This window comes from Heterocephalus glaber, unplaced genomic scaffold, assembly GCF_053883595.1.
Source record: "Heterocephalus glaber isolate CG9 unplaced genomic scaffold, H.glaber_assembly_v1.0 deba00001481, whole genome shotgun sequence".
Taxonomy (NCBI): Eukaryota; Metazoa; Chordata; class Mammalia; order Rodentia; family Bathyergidae; genus Heterocephalus; species Heterocephalus glaber.
In genome coordinates, this window is record NW_028258317.1 from 63311800 (window position 1) to 63322477 (window position 10678).

The window sequence follows — 10678 nt, forward strand, 5'->3', positions numbered from 1 at the left end:
ACAACACATGAGTGCGATTTCTTCTATAAACAATAGGAAAGGATGATTTGTTGTAGCCCCAGGAGTAAACAAGATTTTTGGTAAGATTCTAAAGAAAGCAAAGATAAAAGGAAGAAAAGCTTTATCTTATATTGTTACAAGTTCACTTAGTTTTGGAGGAAACGCTGAAGGTTATTAAAACAGCCAGCTCAGAATCCAATTATTAAAGAAAGAAATCAGAGCCATACCAGAGAATTAGACACCGTTTGGAAAAACATTGATCTCTAAAGAATGGCCAGGGAAAATATTTCAGAAGATCCCGCAGTATTGGAGGAAAAACGCATTTTAATTTACCTAGGCTAGAATATGAGAAAGTGCCTCATGTGTGCAAAATACTATGACTGAGGAAAATACTTAAAAAAAAAAAACTGGTTCAAAATACTTCATTTTCCTTTAGTTTGTGTTCTGATTTTTCTATACTCTGATACATGGCCTAATCTCTGTTACAAAGCAGTTCTTACCTTAGGGGTCGGTCTCTAGTTTTGGCAAAGTTTAGAAAGAAAATTGAATAATAAAAGACGATTGTAGAGCTACTTTTATGGAGTTCAGTCACTTATTCTATATAAATTAGTAAAATAGAGAGCATGTAGAGGGAAATTGAGGGTTCCAGGAGAGTCTGAAATGAGGGACAGGTTCATTATCCCAGAAAGCAATATGCCAGATTAGGCTTGATTTTAATCTGCAACAACACATACATGCGGCATTTTCATTTGTTGTGAGTCTCCTGCTGCTGCATCACAACAATCGCAGATTTTCTGCTTTCTAAAATACAACTTGCTTTCCTCCTACTCCTCTTCCTACTCTGCTCTTAAAATGTCACTTCTACCTGCTACACAGCTAGAGCTGATAAGGTGGCATCTGAGTAGCTTAGCGTAGGCAGTTCTCGTTTCTTGAATCAAACGTGTACGGGGAACACAGATGTCACCATCAAGAGATTACTGCTCAATTTGTTTGCTTGTGGATCTTCACAACTTCGTTGGTGTTTTATCAATAAAAACGCCAGAATTTTTAACAGCTGGAGGATATGATAGACACTGATGCAGAATCAGTGTGTGGTTCTCTGTTCCATCTGCTCATGAGAATCACCCAAGGAGGTTTAAAAAATGCGGATGCCTGGACCCAGGGCTAAAAACATTGATTTCAATGGCCTCTTGAGGCCTGGACATTAGTACTTTCAGATACTGTCCTGAGATGCCGAAATACAACCAGGGCTGGTGTGGGGGATGCTCTGGGCCACCTGAGCAAAGGAAAGCACTCTGTGATTTAACACTATATTGCAACCACAGCGCTCAGGTCTTCAGTTTGCAGAGGAGACTGTATTTCTGAGTAATGGCATGATTTTTTCCCAGAGCTGCATCACTAAGGTGTAGAGGGATGTGTTTCATTTCTGACATCAGATTTGGAAATTATGGGTTAGAAAAGCTAATTCAGTTCCACTCCAATAAAATGATTTGCTTGTGAGACATGTTTTCATCATTCATGCCTTTGAAAATAGAGGGGCAAGTTCCATTATGGAGCTGTAGAAAGTTTGACCCAATGAATAACTGATAGAAAGTGAAATTAAATAACATGCCCAGTTTTAGAGAGGATATCTGAAAATAGGTATCTTAAAATTATTTCTATTATTTGCTTTTAAATTTAAACATTTCAAAAGAGAGATTCAACTAGCCTTTATTTTCTAATGTTTGAAACAGCATTTTTTGCTCCATTATTTCTGAGCAAGATAAACCCAGGAAGCACTAGACATTTCATGCAATACATTTTTCTTCTGATAACACTGAGTAAAATGTTGATAAAACAAAAATCTACTTACTCTTAAGAGATATTGAATTATTGCATTAGTTATAAATAAGCACCAAATATGGGAATATGGTTACAGTGGTGTAGACACACGTTTGCTTTCCATATTATTTCTATTTATACTACTATACATACGTGAGTGTACAACATATTTCAGCTGAAAGGTACTTTCATATGTGAGAGAAGAAAAACAAAAGGGATGATTATGATAAGAAAGAGCACCTCTTGGTCTAGAGTTATTCCTTTTTATAAGATTTTTTCTTTTGCATATATCTTTTGAGTAATAATTCACAGAAATATGAAATAACTATATTTATTTACTTCATATAAAGAACAGCATACTGTCAATATCAGATCTTTATCTTGCTATTTTCACCTTTGAGTGAAATATCTCTTTGAGGTCAGTAGATTGTGACACATATAAAGCTACTTCATTATTTTTAGTGACTACCTAGTGTTATATTGTTTGGATGCAGCATAATTCATTTAATCAGGGCCCACTAATGGACACTCAGGAGTTGTAAGTTTTTAGAATTATGAATGGTGCCACCACATGCACCATGAATCAACTGCACTTTTGCCAAAAAATGCCTATTCTCTGTATTTTGGTTCACTGTAAATTACACATTTAAAAGTTTTTATCTAAATTTAATAGATGAAAACTGCTTATTATTTTCATTTATGTTTTTCACAATGGGAAATAAGACTATGCATTCATATTTTAGAAAATAATATTCTTTTTCTGTGAACTAACCTCACTCTGACATTTGCAAAATATACAAACATAAACAATGCAAGTACTCTAGTGCCTGTCACCTACTTCCACATGCAAAATATCATTCATTTCCTAAAAAATCTGGTGGATGGCTCCTAGCTCCTCCTCCACTCAAAGGCAAGGACTATCTTAAATTATGTTTTCTATTTTCTTGATTTTCTCAATAGTTTTACCATATATGATTGAATATCTCAACATTAGATCATTTATATTGCGTGATTTTAAGACCTATGTATGTGAAATCAAAGTATCTATATTTATTAGAAAATTGAGTTTTTGTTCACTCAAAAAATATTTTTATATTTTACATTTGTACCTGAATGTTAGTGTCTTTGAAGTGTTCTGAACATTCTTAGACATTTTATCTTCAAAAGTCACATTCTTCATTTTAAAATTCCTGATCCTGCTCTCCATGATATTTAACTTTATGAAAACTATTTCTTATCACTTCATTTCTTCATGTTAGATTTTTTAAAAAGGCATATCCATTTACTAATATACCAACTCTTTTTATCTGTTCAACCTGCCATTTAATTTAGCCTTTAATATCCATTTAGGAAAACACAGTTATTTCTTGTAAAATTTAACTTCCCTTACCTGTAACCAAGCAATTTCATTTTTACTTGAGGCAAATGAAAATATATGTCAACAAAATGAGTTATACATAAATGTTCATAGTAGTATTATTACAATAGCCTAAAATGGGAAATGGCTGATGTTTACATAAAATGCTTTATTCATATGGTAGAATACAATGCTCAGTAATAAAGAAGAAAAATACTGTTACACACAACAACATGATGAATTTATAAAACATTATCCTGAGTATAAGAGATCACAAAAGAATGTGCTTATTTTATGTTTCCATTAATAAATTCTAGAACAGTTAAAAAAATAAGTATTTCTAGAAAAGACACTAAGTATGGTGAGAAAATTCAAATAGTGGTTTTCAAGAGATTAGAGAAAAGTAAGTATTGATGTTAAAGAAGGGTGAGAAAACTTTCTAAAGCACAGTTTTATACTTTGTTTGGATTTAAAATACCCAGATGTACATAAGACTCAGTGGATATACACTTAAGAATTTTGGATTTCACTATGGAAAGAAGTTTCAAAGGAAAGAAACTTTTTGAAATATAATGAAACTGTTGCTAACAATAAGCATGTTGAACTTGTAGATGCAAGATGCACTAAAATATAAGATTACTGATACCTCGGTGGAGAGATATCTATCTATCTCTGTCTCTCTACACACATGAACACACATACACACACACACACACATATGGAGAGTCTAGGTGGTAGGTATATGAATATTCACTGTAAAACTTTTTTTAAACACTTTTGTATGCTTGTAATTTTTTATAATAATATATTTAGATATAAAATCAAACATTACATTGTTTACCCAAAACTGGAACTATTTATTTTACTGGCACTGATAGGGGATAGAAATAATCTTAGATTTACTTAAAGACGTGTTCTAGAGAACCTGTTGCCTTTTCTACTGATAATTACCTACACTGTATGCTGAGAAGATATGAACCTTTAATCCACATCTTATAAATTAACTAATCTCTGGTTCTTTTTAAAATATAATAATATAGAGGAGACTTTAAAGATTTCCTGAGTTGATTTATTCCATTCACTTACTGAAGCTATTCAGAAACATTTGCTTAATGAACTTAATTTAATGTCATTATTTCAAAACTTTTGTTGGTTATTGTGTTATCATGTAGAACACAAACAAAAAAATCCCATAATTCAAAGGTTCTGAAGGTAATGCTTTATTCATTTTATCCCTAATGGTTCAAATGATTCTACTCATTAAAAATGGCCAAATCTGTATTCCATCATCTTCAAAATGTTTATTCAGAATCTTCCACAAGCCAGAGCCAGGGGATACAGAATCAAACAATAGATTATATCCACAATGAACTTAAAGTTTATAAAAAGAAAAGACATCTTAGTTTTTTCTTTCATTTGTTAAAATTCTAAGTTTTTCATGAAAAAATCTATAAAAGTTCCATGAAAATGTCACAACTATTTAAAATTTTCCACATTACAATTTATGTCATGATTTATATTAAATTTTTACGTATCAATATCTTCTTCTTAAATAACAATATGTACAGGGAATACATCCTTTCTTAATGGTATTAGAGAGACCAGGAAATATTATAATAAATATAGGCACAAGAAACTTTCTTCCCAAGAAAAAACAAACAATGAAGTTAGTGTAGACTTCATTTTTTTTTCAGAAACTGGCAAGTTCTTTGAAAGACATTGTGAAAGATCTATATGAACTTATTTTTCTTATGCCCACCTTTCTATATTTCCCCAGAAGGCTATGAAAGAGTTTTTGCCCTTATAAATGAAAGCATAAACTCTGTGATTGTGTAGCAATGTAAAGCTGGTCTTAAATTTATTGATATATTTAAATAGTCATTGTTTTTCAACTATGAAAACTAAAGTAAATTCAAAACCATAAGCTTCCAAGTTAACACAGAAATACTCCATATGTGCTTTAGTGAAATGTTGCCAAAAGATAGTGTGTTTTGGTGATGCTCAAGAGAAGGATAGGAGAAAGTGATGACCAGAATTTTTGAGTGAAGAAAGCACAAAAAGGCTGGGGAATTGAAATGTTTGTGTTGGAAAAATCTAAACACTTCCAATAAATTCTTAATTACTTTGATTCGTGTTTATATTTGCTTTTTTTTCAAAAATAAATGTTATTTACACCAGATATGGACAGTTGGATTTGTGAAATATGTGTGAAGTATTGCTCAGGTTGGAACTATTTCAGATCAAATAATATTGCCACAATAGCTGTTGAACCATAGTCTGTTGCTGAACTGTGGCAGAAACTATTAATAGCTTTATCTGCATAATTCTTGAAAAAAATATAGTCAGAGTTGAAAGTTAACCTTTCTATCATTAATTTTGTAGATGTGGGAGGAAGGTTCTGGGTCGCCATAGCATCACTCCCAGCACAGAGGAGAAGGCTTCCTGGTCACCTCACTACCACAGAGGACGAGGCTTCCAGGCCACCATAGCACTGCTCCCAGAGCACAGAAGGAGGCTTCTGAATCACCATACCACCGCTCCCAGTGCAGAGGAGGTGAAGCACGCAGGCACCGGCAGCACCCTCCCACACACCGTCAAAATGAGAAGATACATAAACAAGCCTCAAAACCAGACTTCCTGATCACCTACAGCAACCTAAAGGGAAATGAGATGGAACAATCTGATACTCAACCACCTGAACTCCCTGAATTGGCAACAAAACAGGTACTGGAAAAAATGAAATCAGAAATAATTTCTCACATAACAGCAGAGATTGTGCCCATAGTGCAAGATATGATCAATAAATCTAGAGAGGACACAGATAAAAAAATAGAGGAGCTGGGGAACATGATGGAATCCCAATATAGGAAACAAATGGAATCCATAAAACAGATGCAAACAGATTTCCAGGAGATTAAGAACTCCACTGAAAGTCCATGCACCAGAATGAGCCAATGAGAATTTCAGATATAGAAGATTAGATTGCAATTAGTGACCAGGAAAAGAAAAATTGCTTTCAAATTGTAAGGGACCATGAGACATCAATCCAGCAGCTGCTAGACAATGCAAAGAAGAATAACATAAGACTGATCAGATTCAATGAAGAAACAGGAGAGAGTGCAGATGACATAAAAAAACTGTTCACAGAAGTCATGGCACAAAACTTCCCAAGCAGGGGAAAAAAACTTGACATACAGATAAGTGAGGCATATAGGACTCCAAATAGCCTTGATCAAAAAAACTCTACACATAGGTAAATAATAGTTAAGATTCCAGAAACCCAACAGAAGAACAAAATCCTATAAGCAGTTAGAGAAAAGAACCAAATCACACACAAAGGAAAGCCCATCAGAATCACACCAGACTTCTCAAAGTAAACACTCAAAGCAAGAAGAACTTGGAGTGAAGTATTGCAAGGCCTAAAGGAAAACAGCCTCCATCCCAGAATGATGTACCCTACAAAACTATCTTTCAAAATTGATAATGAAATAAGATACTTTCATGACAAAGAGCACCTTAAGAACTTTATGACTGCCAAAGCAGCACTCCAAAAAATTTTAGACAAAATCCTAGGGAATGACAACAAGGATCACAACTCAGGAAGCCCAGCAGAATGAATCCAGCAGTGAGGTTTTTTTCCTTTTGGTACCAGGAATCGAACTCAGGTCCTTCCACTTGGAAGGAAGGAGGCAGAACCACTGAGCTAAATCCCTGGCCGAATGCATTGGGCATGAAAAGGAATTAAATGCAAAGGGGAGAATCCAACAAAAAGAAAAAGTCAGGACAAGGATAAGCCAATATGTATCAGTTATAACCATCAATGTTAATGGTCTTAATTCACCAATAGAAAGAAATAGAGTGGCAGAATGGGTCAAGAAGCAAGATCAAACAATATGCTGCATACACGAAACACAATTAAAAAAGAAACTCATACACTGAAAGTTACAGGGTGGAAAACAATACTCCATGTGACAGGAACCTGAACAAAAGCAGGAATAGCTATCCTTTTTTGCATATCAAGTGGATTTTAAAACAACACTGATTAAGAGAGACAAAAAAAAACCCCACTGCATCCTCGTAAAGGGAACAATCCAAGAAGAGATGACAATCATAAACATATAGGCACCAAATGTTAGCGTGCCCAACTATATAAAACAAATACTGACAGACATGAAAAAATCAAATAAGCACTAATACAATAGTAGTGGGGGAACTTAATATCCCCCTGTCACAAATAGATAGATCAACTAGGCAAAATACAAGCAATGATATACTAGAACTCAGTCAAACTCTTGGACAAATGAATTTAACAGATGTTTACAGTGTTCCACCCTACAAAATCAGAATACACATTCTTTTCAGCTACACATGGGTCATTCTCCAAAATAGACCACATACTTGCTCATAGAACATGTTTAAGTAAGTGTAAAGAAATTGAAGTTATCCTCTGTATATTTTCAGATCATAGTGTGATGAAGTTGGAGATCCATAGCAAAAGAAACCTCAGAAATTTCATAAACACATGGAAATTGAACAACACACTTCTGAATAACCAATGGGTCAGAGGAAATTAAAGAAGAAATCAGACAGTTCCTTCAATTAAATGACAATGACAATACAACATATCAGAATCTATGGGACACAGTGAAAGCAGTCTTATGAGGGAAATTCATAGCAGTGAATACACATATTAGGAAAAAAGAGCAAGCCCAATTAAACAATCTGATGCTGAACCTCAAGCTTTTAGAAGAAAAAGAGCAGGACAAACCCAAAGCTCATACAAAGGAGGAAATTATAAAGGTTAAAACTATACCCATATCTCTCACCATGCACTAAGCTAAAATGAAAATTGATTAAAGATCTAAATGTTAAAACAGAAACACTGAACTGGCTGGAGAGGAGGTTAGGTAGAACTCTTGAATACATCGGTGTAGGAAAAGTTTTTATGAACAGAACCTCAGTTGCCCATGAACTTGCACAATCAACAAATGGGATCTCTTCTTATTACAAAGCTTCTGCACAGCAAGAGAAACCACCAGCAGCGTGAAGAGACAACCCACAATGTGGGAAAAAATCTTCACCTGCTCTTCCTCAGACAAAGGTCAACTATCTAGAATCTACAAAGAACTTAAAAAAATCAGACCTCCCAAATTTAAAGACCCAATCCAAAAATGGGCATCTGAAATAAATGGACATTTCTCAGATAAAGAAGTAGAAATAGCATATAAACATGAAAAAATGTTCAACATCACTGGTCATTGGAGAGATGCAAATGAAAACAATGCTGAGATTCCACCTCACCCCAGAAAGAATGGCTGCTATCATGAAATCAACCAATAACAAATGCTGGCGGGCCTGTGGGGAAAGAGGGACCCTGCTCCACTGCTGGTGGGAGTGTAGACTGGTGCAAGCACTGTGGAAATCAGTATGGAGATACCTCAAAGAACTAGGACTGGAAGTCCCATTTGACCCCGCTATTTCTCTGCTGGGGATCTTCCCCAAAGAATTAAAAGAATCATACCACAGTGATATATGTGCACCCATGTTCATAGCAGCACAATTTGTAAAAGCTAAAACTTGGAAACAGCCCAATTACCATCAACTGGAGACTGGATAAAGAAAATGTGGTTTTTTAATAAAATGTAATACTACTCATCCATAAAGAATGAGAAATTAGAGACATTTATAGCTAAATAGATACACATTGAGGCGATACTCTTAAGTGAAATAAATAGGACACACATGTGTAAATACCGAATAGTTTCTCTGGTGTGAGAAACTGAAAGTGTAAATAAGGACTAAAAGGTATAATAGGTAATGTGAAATAGGAAGAAAAGGGGCAAAGTAGAAGGGGAAGTGGGAGAGGTAGGGGAAAGGAAAGAAGGGAATGGGATTAATATGAGAAAATGAAAAAATGGAAACAAAGTCTGTAAATAGAGAGGGATGGAGAGGTTGAAGGGAGGGCAGGGAATGGGGAAAAATAAGAACCAAGAGAGACTATGTAAAGGTGCAAATTTACAATGATGAATGTCATTATATTGAATACCTAAAATGTACCAATAAAATTAATTTTAAAATATATAGCAGCAACACCAAGAATCTCTTAAAATGGAGGCAAGGTTAAGCCTCAACTAGACAGAATTTTACCTGCTTTTGGGCAAAATGTACCTAGCTTAGAGCTGGAATGATATGAATAGTGATATTTATCTGACTTGCATTGTGTACCCAAGCATAGCCATACAGATTTGTGAACAGATGACAGAAAGCAATACAGGTTCTAATATGTCCTTTCAAATGTGATGAAGACAGTGGCATTCAAATTTTCCATTTCTGCTGGAGAACCACACGTATTTCTCTGCACAGAGAAACTCATTTGAACTAGTCAAATAGAGGAAAATGAATCTTCCCACTTTGGCTCCCCTGTGGTGCCTATTGATGGTAATTTGCACAGAGGTTTATCCCACATGCTGCTTAGGAATGCCACTAACACAAGCTTGCAGTTTACCTTTCTAGGATGAGGAAACCCTGGTATTTTATTTCTTTACACCCAAAGATGAGGGTGGTTAATTTCTTGAATTTAGGTCATTTTGGTCTGGCACTCTGTTAAACCTATAAAAGCTTTTGTTGAGAAGATAGCTCTTTAGATTGTAGCTATGTGAAGGTGAGCTTAGTTTAAGTACAAGTAATCAATAACATTGAGATCTGTTTATCCAGCAGTTCACTAGGCACAATGAGAACATAAAGCACTTGATGTGGCCCCTTTCTTAGGCTTGTCAAAACATGGTTGTAGGTGAAATATCAGTAATATCTCTCATATAAGGAGAGAACTGTCAGGTTCAAATTAGTATGATCCTGAATATACAGGCAGTAGGAGTTTAGAGAGGGAAATCAGAGATTAAAAGTTGCTTTTTTAATATTGGAAGTTTTTAATTTTATAAAGCAAACATTTATGGAGAAAAGGTGACTCGGTGAACAGAAGTGTACATTGAATTTGGTAAGTGATAGTGGGTATAACTGTTAGGACAGTCATGAATCCATATAATCTTTCCCCAAATAGCAATAAAAGGTTTCTGTGTCTTTCACTAATGATTTTATAAGCTGTAACTGGCTTTTGCCATTTTCTTGGCTCAAGTTACATTTTATTTTGGGTATTAGAATCTGCTTATATTACTGTTTTACAGTCATGTGTTGAATTTCTTTTTTGAAAGTTAAATTCCAGTACAGGCTAGTTGTACAGTCTCTGCCATAGCAAAGTCATGAACCTCCAGGGGTATCCAGTTCAATCAAGTTGTCAGAACTGAGCAGGAAGCTGTAAAACAACTTGTTAAGACACTAAGTGTAGGATAAACCTTAAAAAGAGCTATGAGAGAGGTGCCCCATGCTACAGTATATTCCAGGCCCTCCTGATCCCACCAGCTCCCCAATGATCAGACTGGAACCTATGGGCTTCTTAGATACAAAAGCTTCTTTGTAACTCAGTCTTCCCCACGAACCAGAGAC